Consider the following 21572-nt stretch of genomic DNA (forward strand, 5'->3'; position numbering starts at 1 on the left):
GAGGCCAGCCTGGTCTACAAAGCGAGTCAGGACAGGCAAGACTACAGGGAGAAACTTTGTCTTCAAAACAAAACAAAACAAGAAAAGTTTATTCTTTGTTCTCAACTTTGCTGTCATCCTAAATTGCTAAAAAAAAAAATTGAAAGGCTATTTTTTAAAGTGTTTCCTACTCAGTTTCCCAAAGACCCTTTGATAAAAAGTTTCTTTGCTGGGTTTAGGAACTCGCTCCTACTTTCCAGTAAACTCAGAAAGGTGAATTCACCCTTCAACTAGGTCAGTCATGACAGTCATGTGGATCAATGGTTTAGAAAGAATATCTAATAATCACCCACATATAAATAAGAAAGGGGCCTTCTTATCATATCCCCCATCTTTTAGCCATCTTGGTCTTTTAGGCCCAAGGTAATGGCCTAAAATAAAAACTTCAAATCAGCCAAAATTTCCCTCTCTGCAGTGTTATGCTTGCAAGTGTTAGGTTTTCAGGTCTCTATTGTAGGTATTGGATAACCAGCTATGGGATCATCTGTGCAGACAATGAACTCTCCCTCTCTCAGCAGTGCTTAGTTGCTTATAGGTCTTTGTCCCAGGATGAGTCCCTGTGAGGTTCCCCATCTACACAAGATTGTCCCTGTCTCAGGATGAGTCCGTGTCATGTTTTCACACCCACACTAGCATTTCCCTTGGTGTTGTTCTTGTCTACTTAGACAGCCATATTGTTGTGGTTGCTCGAGTCAGCTTCCATATGGTTTGTAGGAGACAGTTGGCCCTGTGAATATTAGGATAAATATGGAAAAGCTGGGTCTGTAAATTGTCAGTAGTAGGTTCTGCCATAAGGTCCAGGAGTCAGGGGCTGTGGGTATTTGACTAGGATTCTAGCACCAGGGAGGATTCTGCTCCTGTTGAACAAGCTATAAACAAGTCCCATGACATAGCCCATCTGCCACCAGGTAGGAGTGCCCCTTGTGCAGCCTTTAAGACACCTGCCAGGTCCATAATTTCTGGTTGACAGTAACACAGTCAGGTCTCTGCCTTGGTAGACTCCATGACACCTGTCAGGATTATGAAAGCTAGGCCTCACGGAAGAGGTTTTAGTGTCCCATCCAGTCCACATCTCTGAGTCCCATGTCCCATGTGCTTGGTGTGTTCTGTAATTGGGCCTTGTTGGTGAGATCACAGAATTGATCAAAGGTGGCAGCATCAATCTTATTGTTTGGGGGTTTTTTGTACCCCGATGATCAGCAACTCAAAGGCTGGGGACTCATGTCAGGGTCCTTGTGTTTGAGGGTTTCCCTCAGGCACCTTTGATTTCAGGATACATCCTTGTCTTCTCTGGGCATTTGGTTCATTTGATCTGGTCTGATTTCTAAGACTGTAACAAAGGGCAAAGACACAACCCATGGAGAGACACACTACTCTGGAGGACGAGCTCTGAGCACAGATCTTGGTCTCCACATGGAGCCTCCTACACTTGCTGGTTCTGTGTGACCATCTCAGCTTGTTCCTAAGGACTTCAATCAGAGAGTGAAGAGATCACTGAGAAACAGAGGGAAAGGGATAAATTAAGCATTTCAAGATAATCCTTTTAGTCAATGGAACTTCATTTATTTAAAATTATATACAGAGCTAGGACAAGCCGTGTACCAGAAAGATAATGAAAGATGATAAACTTCAGGACTTCTAAGAGTTGTGTAGAAAAGCTGTTACGATCTGGGATCCTACTCCATAGGTTCTGGCAAGGACAGAAGGAATCCAAGGCATCGATGTCTAGTCAGTGGGCATGGATACAGACACATACATAGACACACAGACAGACACACTTATGTACACACACATACACACACACACAAACCCAAGCACACACACAAACACAGACAAACACAGACATGCATACACACACACCCAAAAACAGAGAGAGAGAGAGAGAGAGAGAGAGAGAGAGAGAGAGAGACACTCACACATACACACACAGACATGCACACACACACACCCAAACACACGCAGAGAGAGGCACGCGCACACACACACACACACACACACACACACACACACACACACACACACGCAGATGTTTAAGATCAACACTTCAGGGCCAAGCTTTCCAGAAGACACCATTTTGATTGTCTAAGGCCTCTTTCTTTCGCAGGATTGGCTTAGGCTCACATTTGTACTCTTTGCTTCAGGCCCCTTTAGGGAATGGATTAGCACAGACCAACATCTCTTTTTCTTAAGGTCCAGGCCTCTTCCTGATTTTCAATAGGCCGAGACCCACACCTCTTCTTTGGCCGACGCCTCTTCAGAATTAGTGGTAGACCCAGACTTCAAATCTTCTTCTTTGGACATATGCCCCTTCAGGGTTGGGGATACAGCCAGGACAACACATTTTCTTTGGGCCTCATAATTAGATATAGCCTCTGGCCTAGGCCACTTAAACGATGCCAATAGGCCAGTGTTCACTTCTTAGGGCCCAAACCTATTCAAAGTTGTGGATAGGCCCCGGTCCAAAAATCGTCTTTGGGTCAAAGCCTCATCATGATTCAAGTTTGGCCCAGGCCCATCATTCTTCCTCAGGCCTAGGCCTAGTAATGCATTGTGATAGGCCAATGCCAGCACCATGTCATAGGGCCCAGGTCCTTAAACGGTGATAGGCCCAAACCAACACTTCAAGTTCATTGAGCCAAGGCCTCTTCAGGGTTGTGAATAAGCCAAGTCCAATGCCCCATTTTCTTAGAGCCAAGGCCTCTTCAGGGTTGGGGAGATGCCCAGGCCCACCCCTCCTCTTCTTAGGGCTCAGCCTCTTCAGGGTTGGGGACAGGCCCAGGCCCATATTTCTTCTTCTGAGGACCCAGGCCTGTTCAGGGTTGGGGAAAGGCACAGGCCCATACCTTCTATTCTTAGGGCCCAGACCCCTACAGGGTTGGGGAAAAGTCCAGGCCGACACCTTCTATTCCAAGGACCCAGGCCTCTTCATGCTTGGGATCAGGCCAAAGCCCACACATCCTCTTCTTAGGGCCCAGGCCTCTTCAGGGTTGGGGTTGGGCCCAGGCCCACACATCCTCTACTTAGGGCCCAGGCCTCTTCAGGGTCGGGGAGAGGCCCAGGCCCACACATCCTCTACTTAGGGCCGAGGCCTCCTCAGGGTTGGGGAGAGGCCCGGGCCAACACATCCTCTTCCTGGGGTCCAGGCCTCTTCAGGGTGGGGGGAGAGGCCCAGGCCGACACCACTTCTTTTTAGGGCCCAGGTCTCTTCAGGATTGGGTAGAGGCCCAGGCCCACACATCCTCTTCTTAGGACCCAGGCCTCCTCAGGATTCAGGATAGACCCAGGCCCACACATCCTCTTTTTAGGGCCCAGGCCCCTTCAGGGATGGGTATAGGCCCAGGCCCACCCTTCTTCTTAGGGCCCAGTCCTCTCAGGGTTAGGGAGAGGCCCAGTCCAATACCTCCTTTTCTTAAGGCACATGCTTCTTCAGCGTTCATCCCAGAAGTCCTAAGGTAGGCAGGCACATGGGACTGCTGTGAGTCCCTGCCCTCCTTGCTGGACTCTGAGTTGTCCTCTGCCTAAGATCGCTGCGCTTCCCGGAGCAGGGGTTTACCCTGTGATGTCACAGAGGCCTGGCCTCACTTCACTCACTGAGTCACAATGGGCAGCTTGCCATCCTTGGCCCCTTGTGCCTGCTCCAACACTAACTGTACCTTGTTTTCTATCTCACCTCTGTGCACCATGAATCCTTTAGCTTGGGTTGGAATTTTGTGTTATTAGCTGAGTACTTGCCTTCAATGTCTGTGACTCTTGGTTTTGGAGGCAACAATTCAAAAAAGTTAGGTGAAGAGTGTGGATAAGTCACAATACATCTCTTTGCAAGCAGAGCCCAGTATGTTAGGGGCAGAGACTCCTGGGAGCATCTGCTTCTTTTCTCCATCCTCAGGGGACTGTTCACCAGAGTAATTGTGTGAGTGAATGGCCATGCTGACCAGATTTGCTCAGAGCCTCTGTCTCCATGGGCTTGCAGGTCTTGCAAGGCTGGGCTGGCTTTCTTAGCCCTACTCTGACCAGAGACTCTGTCAAGTCCAAGCTTCCCCCGTGCTGGAGCTGCATTCTCTCAAGCACCAGGTTTCCATTCTTTCTCATGAAGGGGCTGCAGATGTAAAACATGACAGACACCCAACACTGGGGATTGCTGGACACCCAGCCTGTGGGGCCACCATGCATTCTATGTAGTGGCCCAGAATGTTGTAAAGTTTTTTGTAGAATTGTCAAAAGCTTTAAATCTCAATTTGAATTAGTCTAGTTCTGTCTTCAGAGACAGAGAGTCCAGCTCCGGGAAAGAGAATATTTTACGTAAGCACACGTGTGTGTGTGTGTGTGTGTGTGTGTGTGGTGTGTGTATGTGTGTTGGCATTCAGAAAGCCTCCCTTGTAACATGACTCATGAACATGAGGATTCTGTTGGTGTAATTTAGAGACTGTGGGAAGTTAGAGTGCCTGGTGGAAGGACAGGTTTTACAGCAGGTGAAGGATTGATGCTTTTGTGTCATGAGCCTCGGCATGTGCTGTCTCCTGCACAGGTTCACTGTGGCTCTGGCTGGCTATTTAGGATGAAACACAGGTTGTATATTGCAATATTTGGGCACACAAAATTGTATTCTTCATTACTGTGAGAAAATTTCCACCCTACTCTAACAATCACCCTCTCTTGGTGGAGCCCGATGTTGTCTTAGTTGATTTCCTAGAAGAGGCGTAGGCACCGTTCACACCTGCATTCAAACTACCACAGAAACTGCACAACAGAGGCTAGGCCATAGCTGCTGCCACTTTCAGTTTAGGCCATGTGAAGGGAGCACAATAACCCCACCTACTCTGTTGCTTGTTCCTCACTCTGAAGCTCCACAGGGGCTGGCCCTAGTGGCCTCTCACTCATGACCCCCTCAGCTACTGACAGACTCTGTGTCCATTACCATACACACTAAGGAGGCCCAATGGCGGAGGCCCACCTGACATCAAGGTGCTGTGTAGCACTAGCACTAGAGGTGTGGTCGGTGGCAGCTTCACCTTAGGACAAGGGCGTGGGTGAGGATGTGCTCTGACCTTGCACCAATTATATACGACTTGTTTGTTCTCACCACAGCTCTGTGAGATGGGACTGGCCCGAGTTTTGCACTGGAGACGCCCACCCTGGAGTCCAGTCACCCGACTCACATCTTCTTGGTAACCCGGCTCTTGGGTACCACCGGGAATCACCTCAAAGCTTCTGAGCAGGTGAGAAGGAACAACTGAAAGAATCTGGGATCTGTTAGCCAGACCCTAATAGCAGTCATGATGCAGAGGTGGGTTGGGGCTGTGCTAACTCTGCTGTAGTTTGTGATCTGCTCCCTGTAGTCTTGGCTACTATTCCACTTTACAAGACAAGGACATGGGGCCTTGAGTGGAACTCTCCCAGAAGTGATGGAGGCTCAGACTCAAGCTGAGAGACGAACCACCACCCTCCCCCAGCTATGTCCCCCAGACACTGCTCCACATGCCAACTGTGGTAGAGAATATTTGTTTGAGTCACCTCCAACAGATGTCAGGGACTTCCAGGAACATCCAATCCAGACATCCATTCATGTGCACTCCTGTGTAGCCATGATATGTGTGTATTGTGCTGGGGAGGGTGTCCCTCCTGGTCCTACCAACTCCAATAGGCAGAACCAGAGGCCTCTGCTATTGATCCAAGGAGTCAGCCCGCAACCAACTCAACGCACCCCTAGCTAACCCATGTGGATCTCCCCTTGCACGCAACCCTGCCCCGCCCCCAGCCCCGGACAATCTCCAGCATTTGTTTCCTCAGCCATTTGACAAGTGTCTTCCTGAGAGTTTGGAGCCCAGCCCTGTGCTAGACCCAACACCTGCTGAAGAGCAAATGACAGCCCCTTGCCCTCAGGGAGTGCACGAGCTAGTTAGGGACTGGAGGTGCACACGAGTGCACACAGCACGTATATGAACACATACACAGAAGAAAAAGCACGGGACTAAACAGCACATAACACTCGAGGGAGACACAGTGTGCTAACATGAATTATGTTACAAAGAATGAGCGCAGGCTGAGTCACCTGGGAGGCTCCGCCCTGGTGGATAAGGGGTGGGGTTACGTTCAAGGGTCTGGGAAGAATATTGTAGAGCAGTACCAGTGAAGGCATGGCACAATTACAGTGGGGAAGAAACAAGCTGGGCAATTAGCTGACAGTCTTGGTGAGGGCTCCTCTAAGTGAGCCAAGGACAAGTGGTACATGGAGGCTCCTGGGGCCTGTGGAGTGCCTCCCCTTCCTCAGATCCCCTTGAGTACTCCGAGATGCCCCCACACACAGAATAAGGCATAGGGGTTCAATAGGGCCCTGTAACCCAAACTGCTTGGAGGGTACAGGCAGGAATCTGGAGGGTTCTCCCAAGCCCTGGTAGGAAGGAGCAGAAAGAGCTCCCCTTCTCTCCTCATGTGTGGTTCATTGTAGGGAGCAAGGGAAACATCTATGGGCCCCCGACCGACCTGCTCACATGTGAAGACATGAGTCCCTGACCAGCAGTGACCTCTGCTTCCTTACAGAGCACACACAGCTCCTCGGTGGGTGTGGCATGGGCTTGCATGCATGGGTGCGCTGGGGGTTGAGCAGGAATCTATGCTAGCAAAGCAGCAGCTGCACTGTGTACACTAGTGTGGCTTCTTGCAGCTGTTGAAGCGCTGGTGCATGAGCAGGTTCTGATTGAGGCTGAAGCAGCAGCTACACTCAGGCAGGGGAATGACTGCTAGCCTGTGTGTGTGCGCTGGGGCACGTTCAGATTGTGTTGACACTAAAGGCCTTGACACACTCGGTACACACACACACACACACACACACACACACACACACACACACACACACACACACACAGGCAGCTGCGCGGCCTGCCCCAATGTGAGCCTTCTGGTGCCCTACCAGGCTGGGCTGCTGGGAGAAGGTCCGCCCACACAGTGGACAGCAGTGGGACTGTTCCTTTTCTGGGTGGTGGATAACCAGGCCTGTATTGTCCCCCTGACCATCCTCCCAGTCCCCTAGGGGACCCTCCCCTGGAGGACACCAGCTCTGTCATGGGCACTGCCAGATGCAGTCACCTGCCCCTGGAGAAGCACAAGCAGAGAGAGGGATAGAGGAAGAGCCCAGGGTCAGCCATTCTCCAGCCTGAGGAAGCGCTCACTCCCCACACCCTCCAGTGTTTGCTCCTGTACAGTTTTGTTTTGTTTCATCGCAGCCTTTGTGCTGGGCTCTTCTCAAGAGCTACCTCCTCCTAGTAGCCTTCCCTGGCCTCTCCAGCATCCCTTGCAATCTGCTGCCCATCCCTGTGACCTTCCTCATCGCCTGGAACAAGGTGATCCTGCTTTCTCTGACTCCACCCCAGCACTTCAAGAACAGAGAGCTGCCTTCTGTTACAAGCCACATCAAGCATGGGCTAACAGCTGCTGGGGATTCTCAGGAGCAGCTTTGCCTCCGTTCAGATGCTCAAGGATAGGAAGTGACCCATAGCTTAAAAAGGGAAGTAAAATTTACCCTCGTAAACTTGAGAGTGACCTCCATGCGTTAAACATTAAAGCTAGTCCCAGCGATTGACAAAATAAATCATACACGGGAAAAGCTGCAGGTCACTGAACCAAAGCAAGAACTTCCAAGGAGCCAGGCCTGGTGCAAGGCTGGGCAACACACTCAGTGCTCACCAAATATGCCCAGCTCTGGGTTCCCTGCATGCCCAGTGTAAAGATTGTTTTCCCTGGCCACTGTGTCCTCTGAAATAGTGTCCCACCATCCTCACAACATGCTACAATAAAGGGCAGAGAAGTGGTGTGAAGCCCAGGTTTGTACACGGAGCAATTGAAGCTGTGTGAAGCCATTACACTTGCCCAAGGTCACACAGCAAAGTGAGCCAGGACTAGGCCCTAAGTCCCCTGACTCATTCTTGAAATTAAAAACGTTTCAATATATCCATCAAAGCAACTTGTGTAGGGTCCCTTCAAGGCTCCCTGCAGGTCTTCTCCACACTTGCAGCCTTAGTCAGTCTACCTGCAGGGTGGGGGTTCCCAGAAAAGCCCTCAGGAAAAGCCACAGGATTGTCCCTGTCTCAGGATGACTCCGTGTCATGTTTTCCCACCCACACTAGCATTTCCCTTGGTGTTGTCCTTGTCTAACTTAGACAGCCATATTGTTGTGGTTGCTCGAGTCAGCTTCTATGTGGTTTGTAGGAGACAGTTGGCCCTGTGAATAGTAGTACAAATATGGAGAAGCTGGGTCTGTAAATTGTCAGTAGTAGGTTCTGCCATAAGGTCCAAGGGTCAGGGGCCATGAGTATTTGCCTAGGATTCTAGCACCAGGCAGGATTCTGCTCCTGTTGAACAAGCTATAAACAAGTCCCACGACATAGCCCATCTGCCACCAGGTAGGAGTGCCCCTTGTGCAGCCTTTAAGACACCCTGCCAGGTCGATGATTTCTGGTTGACAGTAACACAGTCAGGTCTCTGCCTTGGTAGACTCCATGAAACCTGTCAGGATTATGAAAGCTAGGCCTCAGGGAAGAGGCTTTAGTGTCCCACCCAGACGACATCTCAGAGTCCCATGTCCCATGTGCTTGGTGTGTTCAGTAATTGGGCCTTGGTGGTGAGATCAGAGAAGTGACCAAATGTGGCAGCATCAATCTTATTGTATGGGGGTCTTTGGTACCCCAATGACCAGCAACTCAAAGGCTCATGTCTCATGTCAGGGTCCTTGTGTTTGAGGGTTTCCCTCGGGCACCTCGGATTACAGAATACATCCTTATTTTCTGTGGGGACTTGGGTCATTTGATCTGGTCTGATTTCTAAGACTGTAACAAAGGGCAAAGACACAACCCATGGAAAGACACACTACTCTGGAGGACGAGCTCTGAGCACAGATCTTGGTCTCCACATGGAGCCTCCTACACTTGCTGGTTGTGTGTGACCATGTCAGCCTGTTCCTAAGGACTTCAATCAGAGAGTGAAGAGATCACTGAGAAACAGAGGGAAAGGGATAAATTAAGCATTTCAAGATAATCCTTTTAGCCAAGGAGACTTCATTTATTTAAAATTATATACAGAGCCAGGACAAGCCGTGTACCAGAAAGATAATGAAAGATGATAAACTTCAGGACTTCTAAGAGTTGTGTAGAAAAGCTGTTACGATCTGGGATCCTTCTCCATAGGTTCTGGCAAGGACAGAAGGAATCCAAGGTATCGATGTCTAGTCAGTTGGCATGGATACAGACACATACATAGACACAGACACACGTATACACACATACACATAAACAAAACCAAACACACACATACACAGACATGCATACACACACACCCAAAAACACACACACAGACACACACACACAGACACACACACACGATGTTTAAGATCAACACTTCAGGGCCAGGCGTTCCAGAAGACATGTTGATTGTCTAAGGCCTCTTTCTTTCACAGGATGGCTTAGGCTCACATTTGTACTGTTTGCTTCAGGCCTCTTTAGGGAATGGATTAGCACAGTCCAACATCTCTTTTTCTTAAGGTCCAGGCCTCTTCCTGATTTTCAATAGGCCGAGACCCACACCTCTTCTTTGGCCGACGCCTCTTCAGAATTAGGGGTAGACCCAGACTTCAAATCTTCTTCTTTGGACATATGCCCCTTCAGGGTTGGGGATACAGCCAGGACAAAACATTTTCTTTGAGCCTCATAATTAGAAATAGCCTCTGACCTAGGCCACTTAAAGGATCCCAATAGGCCAGTGCTCACACTTCTTAGGGCCCAAACCTATTCAAAGTTGTGGATAGGCCCAGGTCCACAAATCGTCTTTGGGTCAGAGCCTCATCATCATTCAAGTTTGGCTCAGGCCCATCATTCTTGCTCAGGCGTAGGCCTAGTAATGCATTATGACAGGCCAATGCCAACACCACGTCATAGGGCCCAGGTCTTTTCAGCGTTGGTGATAGGCCCAAACTAAAACCTCAAGTTCATTGAACCTAGGCCTCTTCAGGGTTGTGGATCGGCCCAGTCCAATACCCCATATTCTTGGGGTCAAGGCCTATTCAGGGTTGGGGATAAGCCTGGGCCCCATACCTCCTCATCTATGGGCCTAGGCCTCTTACAGGGTTGTGGACAGGTCGAGGCCCACACCTCCTTTTCATATGGCCCAGGCCTCTTCATGGTTGGAGACAGGCCCAGGCTCACACATCCTCTTCTTAGGGCCCAGGTCCTTCCATAGTTTATGATAGGCCCAGGCCCACATGGGCTATACATAGGGCGCAGGCCTCTTCAGGGATGGGAACAGGCCCAGGCTCACACATCCTCTTCTTAGGTTCCAGGACTCTTCAGAGTAGGAGGCCCACACATTGTTTTCTTAGGTCCCAGGCCTCTACAGGGTTGTGAATAGGCCCAGGCCCACACCTTTTCTTCATCACCTTCTTAGGGCCTAGGGCTCTTCAGAGTTGGGGAAAGGTCCAGGCCCACACCTCCTATTCCAAGGGCCCAGGCTTCTTCATGCTTGGGACAAGGCCCGGGCCCACACAGCTTCTACTTAGAGCCCAGGCCACTTCAGGTTTGGGGATAGGCCCAGGCCCACACATCCTCTTCTTAAGGCCGAGGTCTCTTCAGGGTTGGGGAGAGGCCCAGGCCCACATATCCTTTTCTTAGGGCCCAGGCCACTTCAGGGATTGGAATAAGCCTAGGCCCACACATCTACTTCTGAGGGCCCAGGCTTCTTCAGGGCTGGGGATAGGCCCAGGCCCACAACCTTTCTTCTTAGGGCCCAGGCCTCTTCAGGGTTGGGGAGAGGCCTAGGCCCACACATCCTCTTCTTAGGGCCCAGGCCACTTCAGGGATTGGAATAAGCCCAGGCCCACACATCTGCTTCTGAGGGCCCAGGCTTCTTCAGGGCTGGGGAGAGGCCCAGGCACACAAACTTTCTTCTTAGGGCCCAGGCCTCTTCAAGGTTGGGGAGAGGCCCAGGCCCACACATCCTTTTCTTAGGGCCCAGGCCACTTCAGGGATTGGAATAAGCCCAGGCCCACACATCTGCTTCTGAGGGCCCAGGCTTCTTCAGGCTGGGGAGAGGCCCAGGCACACAAACTTTCTTCTTAGGGCCCAGGCCTCTTCAAGGTTGGGGAGAGGCCCAGGCCCACACATCCTCTTCTTAGGGCCCAGGCCACTTCAGGGATTGGAATAAGCCCAGGCCCACACATCTGCTTCTGAGGGCCCAGGCTTCTTCAGGCTGGGGAGAGGCCCAGGCCCACAAACTTTCTTCTTAGGGCCCAGGCCTCTTCAGGGTTGGGGAGAGGCCTAGGCCCACACATCCTCTTCTTAGGGCCCAGGCCACTTCAGGGATTGGAATAAGCCAGGCCCACACATCTGCTTCTGAGGGCCCAGGCTTCTTCAAGGTTGGGGAGAGGCCTAGGCCCACACATCCTCTTATTAGGGCCCAGGCCTCTTCAGGGTTCATCCCAGAAGTCCTAAGGTAGGCAGGCACATGCGATTGCTGTGAGTCCTGCCCTCCTTGGTGGACTCTGACTTGTCCTCTGCCTAGGACCGCTGCTCTTCCTGAAGCAGGGGTTTACCCTGTGATGTCACAGAGGCCTGGCCTCACTTCACTCACTGAATCACAATGGGCAGCTTGCCATCCTTGGCCCCTTGTGCCTGCTCCAACAGTAACTGTACCTTGTTTCCTATCTCACCTCTGTGCACCATGAATCCTTTAGCTTGGGGTGGTATTTTGTGTTATTAGCTGTATACTTGCCTTCAATATCTGTAACCCTTGGTTTTGGAGGCAGCAGTTCAAAAATGTTAGGTGAAGAGAGTGGATAAGTCACAATATATCTCTTTGAAAGCAGAGCCCAGTATGTTAGGGGCAGAGACTCCTGGGAGCATCTGCTTCTTTTCTCCATCCTCAGGGGACTGTTCACCAGAGTAACTGTGTGAGTGAATGGCCATGCTGCTCAGATTTGCTCAGAGCCTCTGTCTCCATGGGCTTGCAGTGCTGGGCTGGCTTTCTTAGCCCTACTCTGACCAGAGACTCTGTCAAGTCCAAGCTTCCCCCATGCTGGAACTGCGTTGTCTCAAGCACCAGGTTTCCATTCTTTCTCATGAAGGGGCTGCAGATGTAAAACATGACAGACACCCAACACTGGGGATTGCTGGACACCCAGCCTGTGGTGCCACCATGCATTCTATGTAGTGGCCCAGAATGTTGCAAAGTTTCGTGTTGAATCGTCAAAAGCTTTAATCTTCAATTTGAAGTAGTCTGGTTCTGTTTTCCGAGACAGAAAGTCCAGCTGCAGTCAAGAGTATTACATACTCACAGTGTGTGTGTGTGTGTGTGTGTGTGTGTGTGTGTGTGTGTGCGCGCGTGCACGTGTTTGTTTGCATTGTAACATGACTCATAAACATGTGGATTCTGTTTGTGTAATTTAGAGACTGTGGGAAGTTAGAGTGCCTGGTGGAAGGACAGGTTTTACAGCAGGTGAAAGATTGATGCTTTTGTGTCGTGAGCCTCGGCACGTGCTGTCTCCTGCACAGGTTCACTGTGGCTCTAGCTGGCTATCCAGGATGGAACACAGGTTGTATATTGCAATATTTGGGCACCCATACTTGTATTCTTCATTACTGTGAGAAAATGTCCTCTCTACCCAAACCATCACCCTCTCTTGGTAGAACCTGGTGTTGTTTTAGTTTATTTTCTAGAAGAGGCCTTGGTAGCCTGCACACCTGCATTCAAACTGCCCTATGAAGCATCATGGCCATCAGAACTTGAACAGGAGCAATAAGGATGTCACTAGGACACACCAAAAGCACAAGCAACTGCTCTGTCGGCATAGACCATGTGCAGTACTTGCAAACACCATCACTGCATCTTGTTTTGTAGCTGAAGGTTGAGGTGGCCGAGCAGTTTCCCACTGTGTAGCTGCTCCATGTCCCTCCTATTCCACAGTGACAGGCACTTGCAGGTTCCCATCTCTTGGCTCTTGTGAATGGCTCTGCAGTGACTATGGGAGCCGACCTCTGACACACTTGCTCTGTGTCCTTGGATCTGACCCTGGAATGTGAGTCCTGCTTCTTATCGGTGCTATGTGTTTGTTTCCTCAAGAACTTCCCTTGTGTTTTCCACAATATCACCATATCCATGTGTATACTTTCCCTTACTATTTATCAGTGAACTCAAAGATACATAATACTAATACTGCCAAATACAACCAAGCTGGATATTGTGGAAAGCTTGGCAGAAATAGCTTCTCCGGTTTAAAGAGGTTTACGGTGTCAAAGCTAAAAAATCTTTCCTCTTTATTCAGACAAGAAAAGTGACATGTTGCAGGATATTAGATTGCTCTGTGAATTCTGAGATTGTGTTACTTACTGAAAAAAACAGTGTGTCTAGTTGTGGTGAGGTCAACCTTGGCACACACCTTTAATCCAAAAGCTGTCTGCTGAGTATTTCAAACAGGATTGAATAAAGGAAGCCTTAGATGAAGAGGTGGAGCAAGCATCCAGTTGCCAGTGAGTGAACATGGGAGAAACCAGAGGGAGTAGGAGGAAGTCAGGAGGACAGGATAGAGAGATGCACAGGAAGTAAAAGGGAGGGACATTCAGGTTATGGGTTTTTGAGATGGAGTAGAGAAGGGGAACTTTTGGGGAGGGACACTGGATGAGGGGGAAGGTCAACTGGGTGCTTTCTCTGCCTCTCAGAGCTGGCAGGCTTTCACCCCAGCATCTGGCTCCTGAGTCTTCATTGGTAAATAGAATGATTGAGATTTTATTTAAAACAAAAACAAACAAGCCAAAAACAGTGGATCCCAATCTGATACACTCCTTTTGGTTATTGCAAATAATAACAAAAACTAATAATGATAATGATGATGATGGTGGTGGTCATGATGATAACGATGCTGGTGTAGAGAGAGAGAGAGAAGGCTAGTCCTGGACCAGCAGATCCTACTGTGCTCTGGCAATTAGGGTCCAAAGAGCCTGCAGCATCCTAAAGCTCTTCCATAGCTCTAAGGAAGATGGCTGATGGACTGTCAGAAAGCCCTTTAATGAAGAAGGTGAGAAGCCCAGGAACAAAGTCTCCAAGATTCAGCATCTGATGACTCCACGTGTCCTGCCACACTAACACCAACACAGCGCCTGGAGAACCCACACACTAATAGAAATAAGGAGGAGGCTGCAGAACATGCTAAACTTGTAGCCATGAGAATGAAAGAAGCCAATGAAATCCCCAGGAACAGACTGCCAAGAGATGTGGGCTGTCCTCATGGAGAGTGTTGAGGCACACCAACTTTGAGCCATGTCCAGACATGTCTAGGCCTTCCTGCTTAGCATAACCACAGTCATTGTGTTTTGAAGTCTCCATTTTTATCCTAAGCTTAAATGAAGTTCAAGTTCTTAGGCTTTGCCTGCCTGAGGACTTGAATAGCCTTTTACACACAAGTCAATACTTGTTGAATGTTCTGCTTGAAAGGATGTTCTATGTTCTACTTAAACAAAACCACACTATCCTGCCATGTTCGTTTCTCCTGGATGGTAGGAACTGGAATGTCCGAGCTCCCCTACCCTATATCTTAGCCAATCATCTTAAACTGCTTTGTTTAGCTGGTCAAAATGGTGCAACACTGCCCTCCCCTTGCTTCTCACATCTGGTTAGGTGGTTTCAACCTGGTTAGAGTTTTTCTTAGAAAAAGCCTGCCTAAGAACTGCCTCAGTGAGCCAGGCATAGTAGCCCACGCCTTTAATGTCATCACTGTGGAGGGAGGCAAAGGCAGACATTTCGCTGTGAATTTGAGGCCAGTCTGGTATACAAAGTCAGTCTAGGACAGCTAAGGCTACACAGAGAAACTCTGTCTCAAAAAAAAACAACAACAACAACAACAACAACAACAACAAAAGAGAAATGCCTCCGGGTCACAGTTTGGCTCCTGAGTCCACTTTGTGTCCCTGACTGGTCAGTGTTCAATAAACTTTCATCATTCTAAGTCTGGAGTCTGAGGGATCAGCTCAGGGTATTCTTGAACCCCAACAAGAGCTCTTTTCTACTTCTGAGTCTGAATACAGGCAAAACAAGTCTTTGAGAGTAAGAAATAAATGATCATACCTTGAATATTTTCAGGGCCGTCCTTCAGGTGAGCATAGGGTAGCCTTGTCAAAGCCCACAGAAGATACACAGTAAGAGTGAACTCTGCTGTAGATCTTTGGTGGCAACAGTGTGACCATGAAGATTCCTGGACCAGGTTCGTAAGGGATGCTGTAATGGAGAGGGTACAGGGGCATGTAAGGAAAGTTTATTCTTTGTTCTCAACGTTGCTGTCATACTAAGTTGCTAACAAAAAATTGTAAGGCTGTTTTTAAAAAGTGTTTCCTACACAACTCTCCAGGGACCCTTTGATAAAAACTATCTTTGCTGGTATTTAAAAAATCTATCCTACTTTCTAGTAACACAGAAAGGTGGACTCACCCTTCAAATAGGTCAGTCATGACAATCATGTGGATCAATGATTTAGACGGAATATTTTATAATCACCCACATATAAATAAGAGAGAGGCCTTCGTATCCTATCCCCGCTCTTTTAGCCATCTTGGTGTTTTACACCCAAGAAAATGGTCTAAAATCAAAACTTCAAATCAACCCACATTTCCTCTCTGTAGGTTTTTTTCAAGAACATTAAAGGGGAATTATTCAAAAAGAAAAGTGGATCATACAAACATGCTTTAGTTTACTATGGAGATTCTCTAAGGTGGGACAAGATCCAAGAGGATCTAATGAGCCCACAGTGACCTGTCAGTCACCTCCCAAACTACCAAAACATCATCGCATTGTCCCCAGCATCACCCACACCAAGATAATTTCAGAGCATCTCCCATTTAACCAGTAAATATTCTGAATGAAAACATAAGAACAACAGATTTATAACCAAGAAAAGTTAATAATCTCATAACATATAAAATGTAGATGGTGTCCACCTTTCCCAATAACTTCTCTATTCTCAACCCTGCCTATCCATGAGGGCAGCCCATGACAACGTGTCTGCTTGTCATTGGCGTCCCTTGGCGTCCCATAGGCTCTCACCTGTTGAGGGCAGCCAAGGAAGCCACGGGAGTTGGTGCATCATCTCATCCTATAGCCACCTAGATATTTAAAATGTTTCTTTTTCTTTCAAGTTTTTGTGGATCAGATGGGATGCCTGTCTGTCTGTCTGTCTATATGTCTGTCTTGAGATCCTGAGACTTGAACCCAGTGCCTCACACATGCTAGACACGTTCTCTGCCTTGAGCTACATCTCCTGCTTCTAAATATTTGGGGCTTCTATGAGTACACACTGGTGGCTGGTTTTTCTGTTGCTCCATTTACAGGGTCCCCATCTCCTTCCTTCTCTTAATTCCTTTGGAAACCAGAAGGGAAACCAATTTCTAACGTAACTGCCTGTCTCCAACACCCTAGCCATCAAGCTCCACTTTTTCTCTTAGAGACAATCAGTTAGGTTGATCCTGAGCTTGGGACTCTTCTGTGTCATCTCCCAAGTGCTGAGATTACGGGGGTGGGGACAGAACCAGGGTTTTGCACACACTGGGCAAGTTTCACCAACTCAGCTATGTGTTGATGATTCCCCTCTCCAGGGCACACCAAGGACCTTGTGAGTGGACATATCAACTCATTCAGCAAATATTTACAGAGCACCCACATGGGGCTCTGACCTGCTGTCTCCTTCATACTCAGAAAGCAACCTTCTTTTTCTCCCAGGTCCATTCTCAAAATGAACACTAGAGGGCACTGTGCTCTTCAAATACCAGCTTCCCTGTGCCTTTTGGCCCATGCTATTTCTGTACCCTCCTAGCCCACTAAAGAAGAGTCCCAGACAACTTGCACTTTAAACTGGGAGTATAGCAGGGTGGTAGAATATTTGCCTAGCATCCTAGCAAGTGTACTCAATGGGTCGATCTACAACTCTGAAAAAAAAAAGAAAAGGAAAACAAATCCATCATGTGAATGCAAGAACAGAAATGACATCACACTCAAACAGGTCTGTTTAAAAAAAAAAAAAACACACAGCAGAGAACCTACTGATTTTGGGATCCTATAAAATTATGAAAACTACAGACTGTTTCCACTCCAAATTTTTAAAAGAAAACAGTAACAATAAAGTTAATGTCTTTAATAAAATATCTACACTGCAGTTTAACCAATTATTAAATAGTGTCTCAAAAAATTCAGTATGCTTGACAATGTAATAGGTCTGGTTTTCTCATGTTATCAAACCCCTGAGTCATCCTGAATAATGGCCAATAAAGTAGGTTCAGATAGCAGACAGCACATGTCCCCTTGGCATCAGATGCTGCCTTGGACAGTGGAGGTCCTGGCTCCACATTTTGAAGCTCAGAGTTGTAGAGCAGATGATGGGCAGGCACACAGCAAACAAACAGGCCAGGGCTACAGTCTAGTCCAAAGGACATGTGTAGAAGAGTGGTCCCCAGCTGATGGTGTTGGTGGGAGGTGGCAGTGTGAGAAAGAAAGCTTCTATTCCCCGGGGTCTGGTGTGCCCTTAGAGGGGACAGTACAGCCTCAGCCCCTTCTTCATGCTCTCAGTCCACCCCCCTTCATTCACCAGCTGAGCAGTGTTGTTTGTTGTGCTTGCTTTTTGTTTTTCTCCTCTCAGGATTCTCTTTACCACAGGCCCAATGCAAAATAGCCAAATGACCCTGCAGCAGAACCACCCAAACTGTGGCCAAACAAACCTCTTTTCCTTGTAAGTTGATTTTCTGAGGTGTTTGTTTATTTGTTTGTTTTGTAGAAACAGGAAGTTGGCCAACATGAAGGACTTTAGTGGAAAATGCTCCAGGGGAAATAAAAGTGGTTAACACAGGAGAATAGATGTGTAATGATTTTCAGGGTGTCTTTAGTCAAAGCCTTCCGAGACAGTGTCAGCTGTCTGGACCATAAATAACAAGAAAGAACTCTGGGATGTGGGAGCAAAATACTTCAGAATAACCACACAGAAGGAAAAGACAGAGGAGGGGCTCTTTATGATGCAGTATGAGTTTTAAATCATCACAAATGGCATGGAAAATATGCAAATAGCCCTTGACTTTGGTGGCCCTAGATACAAGTTTTCCATGTGACTATGGTACAGTGGTTAATATAAATCCAGGAGCAACTTCTAAGGCCGAACTTTGAGCTTTTCTGGATTAAGGTACACATGGCAGAGTCTCTCTCCTGCTGGGCAGCATCAACAAGCCACAGCCTGCAGTCAGCCTACTGCTCCATAGGGGACACAGTTATGGTGTGTTACACATGCTAAGCCTGCAGTCTCCTGCGAGGGATTTATCAGGAGAAGACCCCACCGTGAGTGAAGGGACATTTGTGTACTGGAGACCTGTGCAATATGTGAGAGCAACAGAAGTGGGCAGGAAAGATCTGTCCCAGTTTTGTTTGGTTTATATTTTCATTCCTTTAAGGAAGCCAGAGAACTAACTACTGTTTTTGTTTTGTTTTGTTTTGTTTTGTTTTGAGACAAGCTCTCATTGGATGGAGCTCACCTACTAGGCTAGGCTGACTGAACTGCTAGCCCTGGGGATCTACCTGTGTCATGTCTGGTCTTTTTATAAAGTCTCTAGGGATCAAAACTAAGTTACTCGGGCCAGGAAGTCAAGCACTTAAAAGCAAAGTAGCTCCATGGCTTCTTTTAAGCATCATTCTGAGTTTGAGCCATCGTTCTATGAGTAAGAGGACACCTTGGGTATGGCATACCCGTAAATATATTTCTTAACTTAATTTGCTACCATTTTACCAGAGAGTTTGTAATTACAGTCCTAAGTGAGACTGGCCTAGTTTTCCTCCATGGTGACCTCTCCTTGATGCTGCTAGAAACTTCAACAACGGAAGATTCCGTGCCTAAAGGAAAGAAAACAACGTGCTGCAGCTCACCAAGCATCTGCTGCAGGGCAGAGGTCATGACTGTTTCAGCAGGGAGTGGCAGCTGAGAAGGCCCAGGAGCATCTCCAAAACCAGAAGAGGAAGACCAACTCGGGGCTTCTGTTACATCTAAAGGTGAATGCTGGTGCTCTGCTCTTTTAATTCTGCCTGCAGCTCTAGCACACAGAATAATATCAACCACAGTTAAAGTGGGTCTTCCTGTCTCAGCCTCATCTAGGCCATTTACACCGTCATGGCCAGAGGCTTCTCCTGGGTGAATCTAGGTCCTATCAAGATGACAGTCGGCCATATGCTGGGAATCCCAGGTATGGACCTGGTCAGTGTCCACCATCCCGGCCTGAATTTAATAAAGCTTCCTTCAAATTTGGCTCAAAAAGTTGTGGTAGTGGTTTTATTCTCACCCGGTGGGATTAACATTTCCTGGAGGTCACCAGGGAGATCAGACCACCAGCACAAATCTAAAGGTCCTGTGAAGGGAGCACAATAACCCCGCCTACTCTACTCCTTGTCCCTCACTCTGAAGCTTCAAAGGCCCAGAGTGGCCTCTCCCTCATGAGCCCCCTCAGCTAATGACAGACTCTGTGTCCATTACCATACACACTAAGGAGGCCCAATGGCGGAGGCCCACCTGACATCAAGGTGCTGTGTAGCACTAGCACTAGAGGTGTGGTCAGTGGCAGCTTCACCTTAGGACAAGGGCGTGGGTGAGGATGTGCTCTGACCTTGCACCAATTCTATACGACTTGTTTGTTCTCACCACAGCTCTGTGAGATGGGACTGGCCCGAGTTTTCCACTGGAGACGGCCCACCCTGGAGTCCAGTCACCCGACTCACATCTTCTTGGTAGCCCGGCCCTTGGGTGCCACTCAGAATCACCTCAAAGCTTCTGAGCAGGTGAGAAGGAACAACTGAAAGATTCTGGGATCTGTTAGCCAGACCCTAATAGCAGTCATGATGCAGAGGTGGGTTGGGGCTGTGCTAACTCTGCTGTAGTTTGTGATCTGCTTCCTGTAGTCTTTGGCTACTATTCCACTTTACAAGACAAGGTCATGGGGCCTTGAGTGGAACTCTCCCAGAAGTGATGGAGGCTCAGACTCAAGCTGAGAGACGAGCCACCACCCTCCCCCAGCTATGTCCCCCAGAGACTGCTCCACATGCCAACTGTGGTAGAGAATATTTGTTTGAGTCACCTCCAACAGATGTCAGGGACTTCCAGGAACATCCAATCCGGACATCCATTCATGTGTACTCCTGTATAGCCATGATATGTGTGTATTGTGCTGGGGAGGGTGTCCCTCCTGGTCCTAGCAACTCCAATAGGCAGAACCAGAGGCCTCTGCTATTGATCCAAGGAGTCAGCCCACAACCCAACTCAACGCACCCCTAGCTAACCCATGTGTATCCCCCCTTGTACACAACCCTGCCCCGCCCCCAGCCCCGGACAATCTCCAGCATTTGTTTCCTCAGCCAGTTGACAAGTGTCTTCCTAAGAGTTTGGAGCCCAGCCCTGTCCTAGACCCAACACGGGTTGAGGAGGAAATGACAGCCCCTTGCCCTCAGGGAGCTCACAGCAGGCTAGTTGAGGACTGGAGGTGCACACGAGTGCACACAGCACATATAAGAACACATACACAGAAGAAACAAGCACGGGACTAAACAGCACATAACACTCAACACATAACACAGTGTGCTAACGTGAGTTCTTTTACAAAGAATGAACGCAGACTGAGTGGGTGGGAGGCTCAGCCCTGGTGGATAAGGCGGGGTGCGAGGGTCAGGGAAGAATATTGCAGAGCAGTACCAGCAATTACAGCGGGGAAGACACAAGCTGAGCAATTCGCTGAGGGTCTTGGTGAGGGCTCCTGTAAGAGAGCCAAGAACAAGTGGTACATGGAGGCTCCTGGGGCCTGGGGAGTACCACCCCTTCCTCAGATCCCCTTGAGTACTCCATGACACCCCTAGAATAAGCCAAAGAGGTTCAATAAGACGCTGTAACCCACACTGCATGGGGGATACAGGCAGGAATCTGAAGTTTCTCCCAAGCCCTGGTAGGAAGAACTCCCCTCCTTTCCTAATGTGTGGTTCATTCTAGGGAACAAGGGAAACATCTGTGGCCCCCCAACTGACCTGCTCACATGTGAAGACATGAGTCCCTGACCAGCAGTGACCTCTGCTTCCTTAGGGAGCACACACAGCTCCTCCGCTGGCTTCTCCCACTGCCTAGACTCACAGGCACCATGTGCCGGGTTCTGGCCTCTCTCTGCTCTCACCTTCCCAGTTGGTACCTGCACACCTGGCTGCCCAGGAGGCCTGATTGGTCACAGCTGGCTAATGGAAGCAGGGATCTTTCTCTGTGGGGTGGACACAGAGAAAATGATTTACTGTCCCTTCAGCAGTCCAACCTCCCCTTGGGACTCCACAGTGAAATCAGAGCCAAGACCACGCCAAGGGCTCCACTCTAAAATCCCACAGCCTATCAGACACAACAAGGGGGAAAGGAACCAAGCCCGGGAGCCTTGGCCAATGTCTGGAAAGGGAAGCCAGGTTCCAGACACCTGGTGTGCTGTTAGAATTCAGAGAAGGGACGGAGGGACGAAAAGGCA

The 21572-nt window shown here is 48.8% G+C and overlaps 1 long non-coding RNA gene across 2 annotated transcripts in view; it reads left to right on the forward strand.

The window, feature by feature from the left end:
- The first annotated feature begins 1985 nt into the window (after nt 1-1985).
- The window catches only part of LOC311599987, a 28538-nt gene continuing 8951 nt past the window's right edge, over nt 1986-21572 (forward strand). The window contains exons 1-5 of one of the 2 annotated variants that reach the window (XR_014780095.1): nt 1986-3949; nt 5125-5255; nt 17693-17782; nt 18901-19083; nt 19732-19863. This is a non-coding gene — a long non-coding RNA (uncharacterized lncRNA). Of the gene's footprint in view, nt 3950-5124; nt 5256-9058; nt 11969-17692; nt 17783-18900; nt 19084-19731; nt 19864-21572 lie in introns of those variants that run through there. The other variant, XR_014780096.1, reaches the window with a different exon arrangement.

The sequence above is a fragment of the Acomys minous genome (genome assembly GCF_964271855.1).
Source record: "Acomys minous genome assembly, chromosome: 6".
Classification (NCBI taxonomy): domain Eukaryota; kingdom Metazoa; phylum Chordata; class Mammalia; order Rodentia; family Muridae; genus Acomys; species Acomys minous.